Source organism: Cupressus sempervirens, chromosome 2 (assembly GCF_028749045.1).
Source record: "Cupressus sempervirens isolate cs-2001-9-10 chromosome 2, ASM2874904v1, whole genome shotgun sequence".
In the NCBI taxonomy this organism is placed as follows: domain Eukaryota; kingdom Viridiplantae; phylum Streptophyta; class Pinopsida; order Cupressales; family Cupressaceae; genus Cupressus; species Cupressus sempervirens.
In genome coordinates, this window is record NC_143119.1 from 562278109 (window position 1) to 562289911 (window position 11803).

Sequence of the window (11803 nt, forward strand, 5' to 3'; positions counted from 1 at the left end):
TTTCTCTTTAATTGCAACCTATGTTTGCGCAGTAGCAGAGTTTGCAAGTAAGACGGTCCTTGTTCTTGAGAGTTCCAGGAGATGACCTCCTGAAATTTTGGATTGGGCCCCTTCAAGGTGAAATTCATCCAGTTGATCGGATGAGCTCGATGACCATTTCAGTCCCCCTTGGCTCCATGAATTCACATCTCCTAACCGATGACAATCTTTTGCTCCTTAGACGACCTCATAATAAATTGGGTCGTGGATGGCTGTTTGGTCAGAATTTTCAACGATTTGGATTTTTATGGCGGATGTCGGCGTGTTCGCTAATTTCTAATGGAGAGCGAGCCTCGCACTAATAGCTTATATAGGAGAGGTTGTTGCCGCGAACCTCTCCCGTGCCCCTCTCATTGATTCAACGGCGGTGTCAAGGCGGATGGAAATGTCGGATTTTGAAACGGTGGACGCCGACGTTGAATCAATTGGAGGGGCATGAAGCCCACCCTCGAGGTGCTATTCCTCGACTCTCCTTTAGATCATGTTTTCTTGTCACTCAGCTGGCGCAATTTCGGAAAGCAGTTGGGCTGCGCGTCACGAGTGGCAAGGGAGCCTTTGTGATCGGAAGCTCCCCGTGGCCATTCTCGATGAGAAGAGCCATTGCTTGTGTGAGCAAGGACGAATGCAGCCTCGGATTCCAAACGAAATCAACGACATCGGATCTCTATATATAAGAGCGGAATGAAGCAGCAGCCCGTTTGCGATGCGCGGCTCCCCAAAGTTGCTATTCTTTCTCACTCCATCGGGGCACAAATGCGGGAGTTGTTCGACAGCGGTCGTCGTTCCAATGGTGTCATTGCGGCGAAATTTGTTCACAGCTAAGATTGGTTTTTGTGAGAGATGGGTATGAAAGCACATCCCGATTGCTACGCGGGAGCTCCCTGAGGTCGCCTCTGTGCCAACTCGATCGGCACAACATTGGGAATGGTTCGACAGCGGTTGTCGTTCCAATGTGTCATCGGGGGATGTCTTGGAAAGTGGTCTTTCTTTCAAGGGCGAGCTCGCGTCTAGCACTTGGGTTGTGCGTCGCGTCACAAGTGAATGGGGGATGTCTTGGAAAGTGGTCTTTCTTTCAAGGGCGAGCTCGCGTCTAGCACTTGGATTGTGCGTCGCGTCACAAGTGAATGGGGAGATCTCTCTGTGAACAGCGGCATGGTGATTGCAAGAGAAAATTGACTTAGTCGGAGCCATTGGCCTCGGGCCATTGTGACGGCCTCGCAATTTCTCTTTAATTGCAACCTATGTTTGCGCAGTAGCAGAGTTTGCATGTAAGATGGGCCTTGTTCTCGAGAGTTCCAGGAGATGACCTCCGGAACTTTTGGATTGGGCCCCTTCAAGGTGAAATTCATCCAGTTGATCGGATGAGCTCGATGACCATTTCAGTCCCTCGGCTCCATGAACTCACATCTCGTAACCGATGACAATCTTTTGCTCCTCTGCCGACCCCATAAAAAATTGGGTCGTGAATGGCTGTTTGGTAGGAATTTTAAAGGATTCGGATTTTCAAGGCGGATGTCGGTGTGTTCGCTAATTTCTAATGCAGAGCGAGCCTCGCACTAATAGCTTATATAGGAGAGGTGGTTGCCGCGAGCCTCTCCCGTGCCCCTCTCATTGATTCAACGCCGGTGTCAAGGCGGATGGATATGTCGGATTTTGAAACGGTGGACGCCGACGTTGAATCAATTAGAGGGGCATGAAGCCCACCCTGGATGTGCTATTCCTAGACTCTCCTTTAGATCATGTTTTCTTCTCACTCAGCTGGCGCAATTTCGGAAAAAGGTTTGGCAGCGGTTGCCATCCCTCACCGCGTCTACTTGGTGATTTTAAAACTCGATCTAAAACGGGAGCCCTCGCCTAGCACCTCCATCCGGTGTTGCTCGGGTATTGCAAAAAATTATGCCGACGGCGCGAATCCCCCAACGAATGCCTACGCTTGGACCCTCTCTTAGATCACCTTCTTCGATCACTCGACCGACGCAACCACGGAAGAGACTTGGCAGCGGTTGCCATTCTACAGCGCGTCTGTTCAGCGATTTCGAAGTTGATCTAATGGCGAGCCCTTGTCTCTAGCCATGAGGTGGGTGCTTGGCGCTCTAGCAAAATTTTTTGCGTGCCTATCGCGGCTACAACGGGAGAGGTGGTTGCCGCGAGCCTCTCCCGTGCCCCCCTCATTGATTCAACGCCGCTGTCAGGGCGGATGGATATGTCGGATTGTGAAACGGTGGACGCCGACGTTGAATCAATTAGAGGGGCATGAAGCCCACCCTCGAGGGTGCTATTCCTGGACTCACCTTTAGATCATGTTTTCTTGTCACTCAGCTGGCGCAATTTCGGAAAAAGGTTTGGCAGCGGTTGCCAGCCCTCACCGCGTCTACTTGGTGATTTTAAAACTCGATCTAAAACGGGAGCCCTCGTCTAGCACCTCCGTCCGGTGTTGCTCGGGTATTGCATAAATTTATGCCATCGGCGCGAATCCCCCAACGAATGCCTACACGCTTGGACCCTCTCTTAGATCACCTTCTTCGATCACTCGACCGACGCAACTACGGAAGAGACTTGGCAGCGGTTGCCATTCTACAGCGCGTCTGTTCAGCGATTTCGAAGTTGATCTAATGGCGAGCCCTTGTCTCTAGCCATGAGGTGGGTGCTTGGCGCTCTAGCAAAATTTTTTGCGTGCCTATCGCGGCTACAAGGGGAGAGGTGGTTGCCGCGAGCCTCTCCCGTGCCCCCCTCATTGATTCAACGCCGCTGTCAGGGCGGATGGATATGTCGGATTTTGAAACGGTGGACGCCGACGTTGAATCAATTAGAGGGGCATGAAGCCCACCCTCGAGGGTGCTATTCCTGGACTCTCCTTCAGATCATGTTTTCTTGTCACTCAGCTGGCGCAATTTCGGAAAAAGGTTTGGCAGCGGTTGCCAGCCCTCACCGCGTCTACTTGGTGATTTTAAAACTCGATCTAAAACGGGAGCCCTCGTCTAGCACCTCCGTCCGGTGTTGCTCGGGTATTGCAGAAACTTATGCCATCGGCGCGAATCCCCCAACGAATGCCTACGCTTGGACCCTCTCTTAGATCACCTTCTTCGATCACTCGACCGACGCAACTGCGGAAGAGACTTGGCAGCGGTTGCCATTCTACAGCGCGTCTGTTCAGCGATTTCGAAGCTGATCTAATGGCGAGCCCTTGTCTCTAGCCATGAGGTGGGTGCTTGGCGCTCTAGCAAAATTTTTTTGCGTGCCTATCGCGGCTACAAGGGGAGAGGTGGTTGCCGCGAGCCTCTCCCGTGCCCCCCTCACTGATTCAACGCCGCTGTCAGGGCGGATGGATATGTCGGACTTTGAAACGGTGGACGCCGACGTTGAATCAGTTAGAGGGGCATGAAGCCCACCCTCGAGGGTGCTATTCCTGGACTCTCCTTTAGATCATGTTTTCTTGCCACTCAGCTGCCGCAATTTCGGAAAAAGGTTTGGCAGCGGTTGCCAGCCCCTCGCCGCGTCTACTCGGTGATTTTAAAACTCGATCTAAAACGGGAGCCCTCGTCTAGCACCTCCGTCCGGTGTTGCTCGGGTATTGCATAAGTTTTTATGCCATCGGCGCGAATCTCCCAACGAATGCCTACGCTTGGACCCTCTCTTAGATCACCTTCTTCGATCACTCGACCGACGCAACTACGGAAGAGACTTGGCAGCGGTTGCCATTCTACAGCGCGTCTGTTCAGCGATTTCGAAGTTGATCTAATGGCGAGCCCTTGTCTCTAGCCATGAGGTGGGTGCTTGGCGCTCTAGCAAAACTTTTTGCGTGCCTATCGCAGCTACAAGGGGAGAGGTGGTTGCCGCGAGCCTCTCCCGTGCCCCCCTCATTGATTCAACGCCGCTGTCAGGGCGGATGGATATGTCGGATTTTGAAACGGTGGACGCCGACGTTGAATCAATTAGAGGGGCATGAAGCCCACCCTCGAGGGTGCTATTCCCTGACTCTCCTTTAGATCATGTTTTCTTGTCACTCAGCTGGCGCAATTTCGGAAAAAGGTTTGGCAGCGGTTGCCAGCCCTCACCGCGTCTACTCGGTGATTTTAAAACTCGATCTAAAACGGGAGCCCTCGTCTAGCACCTCCGTCCGGTGTTGCTCGGGTATTGCATAATTTTGTGCTATCGGCGCGAATCACCCAACGAATCCCTAGCCTTGGACTCTCTCTTAGATCACCTTCTTCGATCACTCGACCGGCGCAATTACGGAAGAGGCTTGGCAGCGGTTGCCATTCCACAGCGCGTCTGTTCAGCGATTTCGAAGTTGATCTACTAATGGCGAGCCCTTGTCTAGCCATGAGGTGGGTGCTTGGGGCTCTAGCAATTTTTTGTGTGCCTATCGCGGCTTACAATGGGAGCTTTGATAACAAAAGTTCTCGGCGACCCTCCCCAATAGAAATCAGTGCTGGTGTTCGCGAAAGACACGTTATTCGGATTTTTGGAATATTGGCACCAGCATCGTTTCTATTGGGAGGGCCGTGAAGCCATCCCGATTTTGCTATGCGAGGGCTCTCTCCCCAGAGTCGTTCTCTACGCAACAACTTCTTTGGCACAAAATTTTCATAACGGTTCGGCAGCGGTTGTCGTTCCAATGGTGCCGTTGTGGTGGTTGCCTGGGCAGCGATCTGAAGGGCGACCCGTCGTCTAGCAGTTGGCCTGCGCATCACGAGTGACAAGGGAGCCTTTGTTATCGGAAGCTCCCCGTGGCCATTCGATTAGAAGAGCCATTGCTTGTTTGAGCAAGGACGAATGCAGCCTCGGATTCCAAACGAAATCAACGATTTCGGATCTATATAAAGAGCGGAATGAAGCAGCAGCAGCACAGCCCGTTTGCTATGCGCGGCTCCCCAAAGTTGCTCTTCTTTCTCACTCCATTGCCACAATTTCGGGAGTTGTTCGACAGCGGTTGTCGTTCCAATGTGTCATTGCGGTGATCTGGAGAGCGATGCTAAGGGCGGGAGCTTGTGTCTAGAATTTGGGATATGTTTGTGCGAGCGAGCAGGGGAGCTTCTCTTATCGGAACCTCTCCGTGGCCTTTGAATATATAGACCCAGTGCCGACGATGGATGCGAGCCCTTGGATTCCAAATTTGTCCACAGCTAACATTGGTTTTTGTGAGAGACGGGCACGAAAGCACATCCCGATTGCTACGCGGGAGCTCCCTAAGGTCGCCTCTGTGCCAACTCGATCGGCACAACATTGGGAGTGGTTCGACAGCGGTTGACGTTCCAATGTGTCATCGGGGGATGTCTTGGAAAGTGGTCTTTCTTTCAAGGGCGGTCTCGCGTCTAGACCTTGGAATTGTGCGTCGCGTCACAAGTGAATGGGGAGATCTCTCTGTGAACGGCGGCATGGTGATTGCAAGAGAAAATTGACTTAGTCGGAGCCATTGGCCTCGGGCCATTGTGACGGCCTCGCAATTTCTCTTTAATTGCAACCTATGTTTGCGCAGTAGCAGAGTTTGCATGTATAAGATGGGCCTTGTTCTCGAGAGTTCCAGGAGATGACCTCCGGAACTTTTGGATTGGGCCCCTTCAAGGTGAAATTCATCCAGTTGATCGGATGAGCTCGATGACCATTTCAGTCCCTCGGCTCCATGAACTCACATCTCCTAACCGATGACGATCTTTTGCTCCTCTGCCGACCTCATAAAAAATTGGGTCGTGAATGGCTGTTTGGTAGGAATTTTAAAGGATATGGATTTTTAAGGCGGATGTCGGCGTGTTCGCTAATTTCTAATGCAGAGCGAGCCTCGCACTAATAGCTTATATAGGAGAGGTGGTTGCCGCGAGCCTCTCCCGTGCCCCCCTCATTGATTCAACGCCGGTGTCAAGGCGGATGGATATGTCGGATTTTGAAACGGTGGACGCCGACGTTGAATCAATTAGAGGGGCATGAAGCCCACCCCGGATGTGCTATTCCTCGACTCTCCTTTAGATCATGTTTTCTTGTCACTCAGCTGGCGCAATTTCGGAAAAAGGTTTGGCAGCGGTTGCCAGCCCTCACCGCGTCTACTTGGTGATTTTAAAACTCGATCTAAAACGGGAGCCCTCGTCTAGCACCTCCGTCCGGTGTTGCTCGGGTATTGCATAAAATTATGCCATCGGCGCGAATCCCCCAACGAATGCCTACGCTTGGACCCTCTCTTAGATCACCTTCTTCGATCACTCGACCGACGCAACTACGGAAGAGACTTGGCAGCGGTTGCCATTCTACAGCGCGTCTGTTCAGCGATTTCGAAGTTGATCTAATGGCGAGCCCTTGTCTCTAGCCATGAGGTGGGTGCTTGGCGCTCTAGCAAAATTTTTTGCGTGCCTATCGCGGCGACAATGGGAGAGGTGGTTGCCGCGAGCCTCTCCCGTGCCCCCCTCATTGATTCAACGCCGCTGTCAGGGCGGATGGATATGTCGGATTTTGAAAAAAGGTGGACGCCGACGTTGAATCAATTAGAGGGGCATGAAGCCCACCCTCGAGGGTGCTATTCCTGGACTCTCCTTTAGATCATGTTTTCTTGTCACTCAGCTGGCGCAATTTCGGAAAAAGGTTTGGCAGCGGTTGCCAGCCCTCACCGCGTCTACTCGGTGATTTTAAAACTCGATCTAAAACGGGAGCCCTCGTCTAGCACCTCCGTCCGGTGTTGCTCGGGTATTGCATAAATTTATGCCATCGGCGCGAATCCCCCAACGAATGCCTACGCTTGGACCCTCTCTTAGATCACCTTCTTCGATCACTCCACCGACGCAACTACGGAAGAGACTTGGCAGCGGTTGCCATTCTACAGCGCGTCTGTTCAGCGATTTCGAAGTTGATCTAATGGCGAGCCCTTGTCTCTAGGCATGAGGTGGGTGCTTGGCGCTCTAGCAAAATTTTTTGCGTGCCTATCGCGGCTACAAGGGGAGAGGTGGTTGCCGCGAGCCTCTCCCGTGCCCCCCTCATTGATTCAACGCCGCTGTCAGGGCGGATGGATATGTCGGATTTTGAAACGGTGGACGCCGACGTTGAATCAATTAGAGGGGCATGAAGCCCACCCTCGAGGGTGCTATTCCTGGACTCTCCTTTAGATCATGTTTTCTTGTCACTCAGCTGGCGCAATTTCGGAAAAAGGTTTGGCAGCGGTTGCCAGCCCTCACCGCGTCTACTCGGTGATTTTAAAACTCGATCTAAAACGGGAGCCCTCGTCTAGCACCTCCGTCCGGTGTTGCTCGGGTATTGCATAAATTTATGCCATCGGCGCGAATCCCCCAACGAATGCCTACGCTTGGACCCTCTCTTAGATCACCTTCTTCGATCACTCCACCGACGCAACTACGGAAGAGACTTGGCAGCGGTTGCCATTCTACAGCGCGTCTGTTCAGCGATTTCGAAGTTGATCTAATGGCGAGCCCTTGTCTCTAGGCATGAGGTGGGTGCTTGGCGCTCTAGCAAAATTTTTTGCGTGCCTATCGCGGCTACAAGGGGAGAGGTGGTTGCCGCGAGCCTCTCCCGTGCCCCCCTCATTGATTCAACGCCGCTGTCAGGGCGGATGGATATGTCGGATTTTGAAACGGTGGACGCCGACGTTGAATCAATTAGAGGGGCATGAAGCCCACCCTCGAGGGTGCTATTCCTGGACTCTCCTTTAGATCATGTTTCCTTGTCACTCAGCTGGCGCAATTTCGGAAAAAGGTTTGGCAGCGGTTGCCAGCCCTCACCGCGTCTACTCGGTGATTTTAAAACTCGATCTAAAACGGGAGCCCTCGTCTAGCACCTCCGTCCGGTGTTGCTCGGGTATTGCATAAATTTATGCCATCGGCGCGAATCCCCCAACGAATGCCTACGCTTGGACCCTCTCTTAGATCACCTTCTTCGATCACTCCACCGACGCAACTACGGAAGAGACTTGGCAGCGGTTGCCATTCTACAGCGCGTCTGTTCAGCGATTTCGAAGTTGATCTAATGGCGAGCCCTTGTCTCTAGGCATGAGGTGGGTGCTTGGCGCTCTAGCAAAATTTTTTGCGTGCCTATCGCGGCTACAAGGGGAGAGGTGGTTGCCGCGAGCCTCTCCCGTGCCCCCCTCATTGATTCAACGCCGCTGTCAGGGCGGATGGATATGTCGGATTGTGAAACGGTGGACGCCGACGTTGAATCAATTAGAGGGGCATGAAGCCCACCCTCGAGGGTGCTATTCCTGGACTCTCCTTTAGATCATGTTTTCTTGTCACTCAGCTGGCGCAATTTCGGAAAAAGGTTTGGCAGCGGTTGCCAGCCCTCACCGCGTCTACTCGGTGATTTTAAAACTCGATCTAAAACGGGAGCCCTCGTCTAGCACCTCCGTCCGGTGTTGCTCGGGTATTGCATAAATTTATGCCATCGGCGCGAATCCCCCCAACGAATGCCTACGCTCGGACCCTCTCTTAGATCACCTTCTTCGATCACTCGACCGACGCAACTACGGAAGAGACTTGGCAGCGGTTGCCATTCTACACCGCTTCTGTTCAGCGATTTCGAAGTTGATCTAATGGCGAGCCCTTGTCTCTAGCCATGAGGTGGGTGCTTGGCGCTCCAGCAAAATTTTTTGCGTGCCTATCGCGGCTACAACGGGAGAGGTGGTTGCCGCGAGCCTCTCCCGTGCCCCCCCTCATTGATTCAACGCCGCTGTCAGGGCGGATGGAAATGTCGGATTTTGAAACGGTGGACGCCGACGTTGAATCAATTAGAGGGGCATGAAGCCCACCCTCGAGGGTGCTATTCCTGGACTCTCCTTTAGATCATGTATTCTTGTCACTCAGCTGGCGCAATTTCGGAAAAAGGTTTGGCAGCGGTTGCCAGCCCCTCGCCGCGTCTACTCGGTGATTTTAAAACTCGATCTAAAACGGGAGCCCTCGTCTTGCACCTCCGTCCGGTGTTGCTCGGGTATTGCACAAATTTTTGCCATCGGCGCGAATCCCCCAACGAATGCCTACACGCTTGGACCCTCTCTTAGATCACCTTCTTCGATCACTCGACCGACGCAATTACGGAAGAGACTTGGCAGCGGTTGCCATTCTACACCGCGTCCGTTCTGCGATTTCGAAGTTGATCTAATGGCGAGCCCTTGTCGATAGCCATGAGGTGGGTACTTGGCGCTCTAGCAATATTTTTTGCGAGCCTATCGCGGCTACAATGGGGGAGGTGGTTGCCGCGAGCCTCTCCCGTGCCCAGCTCATTGATTCAACGCCGCTGTCAGGGCGGATGGATTTGTCGGATTTTGAAACGGTGGACGCCGACGTTGAATCAATTAGAGGGGCATGAAGCCCACCCTCGAGGGTGCTATTCCTGGACTCTCCTTTAGATCATGTATTCTTGTCACTCAGCTGGCGCAATTTCGGAAAAAGGTTTGGCAGCGGTTGCCAGACCTCACCGCGTCTACTTGGTTATTTTAAAACTCGATCTAAAACGGGAGCCCTCTTCTAGCACCTCCGTCCGGTGTTGCTCGGGTATTGCATAAATTTATGCCATCGGCGCGAATCCCCCAACGAATGCCTACGCTTGGACCCTCTCTTAGATCACCTTCTTCGATCACTCCACCGACGCAACTACGGAAGAGACTTGGCAGCGGTTGCCATTCTACAGCGCGTCTGTTCAGCGATTTCGAAGTTGATCTAATGGCGAGCCCTTGTCTCTAGCCATGAGGTGGGTGCTTGGCGCTCTAGCAAAATTTTTTGCGTGCCTATCGCGGCTACAACGGGAGAGGTGGTTGCCGCGAGCCTCTCCCGTGCCCCCCTCATTGATTCAACGCCGCTGTTAGGGCGGATGGATATGTCGGATTTTGAAACGGTGGACGCCGACGTTGAATCAATTAGAGGGGCATGAAGCCCACCCTCGAGGGTGCTATTCCTGGACTCTCCTTTAGATCATGTTTTCTTGTCACTCAGATGGCGCAATTTCGGAAAAAGGTTTGGCGCAATTTCGGAAAAAGGTTTGGCAGCGGTTGCCAGCCCTCACCGCGTCTACTCGGTGATTTTAAAACTCGATCTAAAACGGGAGCCCTCGTCTAGCACCTCCGTCCGGTGTTGCTCGGGTATTGCATAAATTTATGCCATCGGCGCGAATCCCCCGACGAATGCCTACGCTTGGACCCTCTCTTAGATCACCTTCTTCGATCACTCGACCGACGCAACTACGGAAGAGACTTGGCAGCGGTTGCCATTCTACAGCGCGTCTGTTCAGCGATTTCGAAGTTGATCTAATGGCGAGCCCTTGTCTCTGGCCATGAGGTGGGTGCTTGGCGCTCTAGCAAAAATTTTTGCGTGCCTATCGCGTAAAGCATGTTTTCTAGTCACTCAGCTGGCGCAATTTCGGAAAAAGGTTTGGCAGCGGTTGCCAGCCCTCACCGCGTCTTCTTGGTGATTTTAAAACTCGATCTAAAACGGGAGCCCTCGTCTAGCGGCTCTGTGCCAACTCGATCGGCACAACATTGGGAAATGGTTCGACAGCGGTTGTCGTTCCAATGTGTCATCGGGGGATGCCTTGGAAAGTGGCCTTTCAAGGGCGAGCTCGCGTCTAGCCCTTGGATTGTGCGTCGCGTCACAAGTGAATGGGGAGATCTCTCTGTGAACGGCGGCATGGTGATTGCAAGAGAAAATTGACTTGGTCGGAGCATTGGCCTCGGGCCATTGTGACGGCCTTGCAATTTCTCTTTAATTGCAACCTATGTTTGCGCAATAGCAGAGTTTGCATGTAAGATGGGCCTTGTTCTTGAGAGTTCCAGGAGATGACCTCCGGAACTTTTGGATTGGGCCCCTTCAAGGTGAAATTCATCCAGCTGATCGGATGAAACTCGATGTGCTTGTATCTATTCCGAGACGGTAATGATGGTCATTAATCTGTGGCGGTGAGTATTATCCCATTCGGTAATCGCAATGGCGGAGCTGGTGGTAAGTACTTGTCGCTTTGTTTTGATGGATATACCCTATATGTAGGTGTCTGCACGGCTTGCAACACACTGCACATTTGGTGTTCGATTCTAAGATGCGCTTGTTGCTGAGTGTGTATGGAGTTGTATCTTTTAGCCAAGGGCTCCGTCTCATTGGCACGTTCTATCATTGCATTTTTATCCTGCCCGGACGGCAAGAAGGAAAGAGATGGTTGCACGGGTGCATTGCTCGACGTCCCTAATTTCATCAAGGGTCCACTCTCCACCCTAAGTTTTTTGCCGATCGGTAGAGCCTTGGGATTGAGAGGGGGGCCGGCGAAAGGTTTGGTTGCCGCATAATTTATTCGCTAGTGCGTTCTCGGTGCGTGCTCGCCTCTCTCACTGTCTCATCCCACAGAAGTGCATGGCACTATCGTTACAGCCTTTGTGGTCCGGGCCAGTAGAAGCGTAGAGCATTACCGATAATTTTTGTTTGGATGCGGAAACTCTCCATGCCCTGTCCTGCCCTGTGCGATCCGAACGGCTGCGGCTCGTGGGTTCTGCGGGAGATACTCTTCTTCAGCTCCCCCCTAAAGAGAGCGTTCGGTGTTTGCATTGTGTGGACAAAAAGCCCAAGGCGTTTCATCTCTCCCTTCAGATGCGAAATTCTGGGAGGGCTTGTCGAAGTATGGCCGTTTGTACGGGGTGCACCAAAAAGCGTGTAGGGGGCATATGCCTGGGAAATGGATGTCTCTGAGTGTCCTTACTCGGTCGCGTGCGTGGTGTACATCTTTGCATTACGACCCTGCTGCGAGCATTTGTGATTCGAGCATTTTGGGGGAACGGGTTTCGTACGAGATGTTC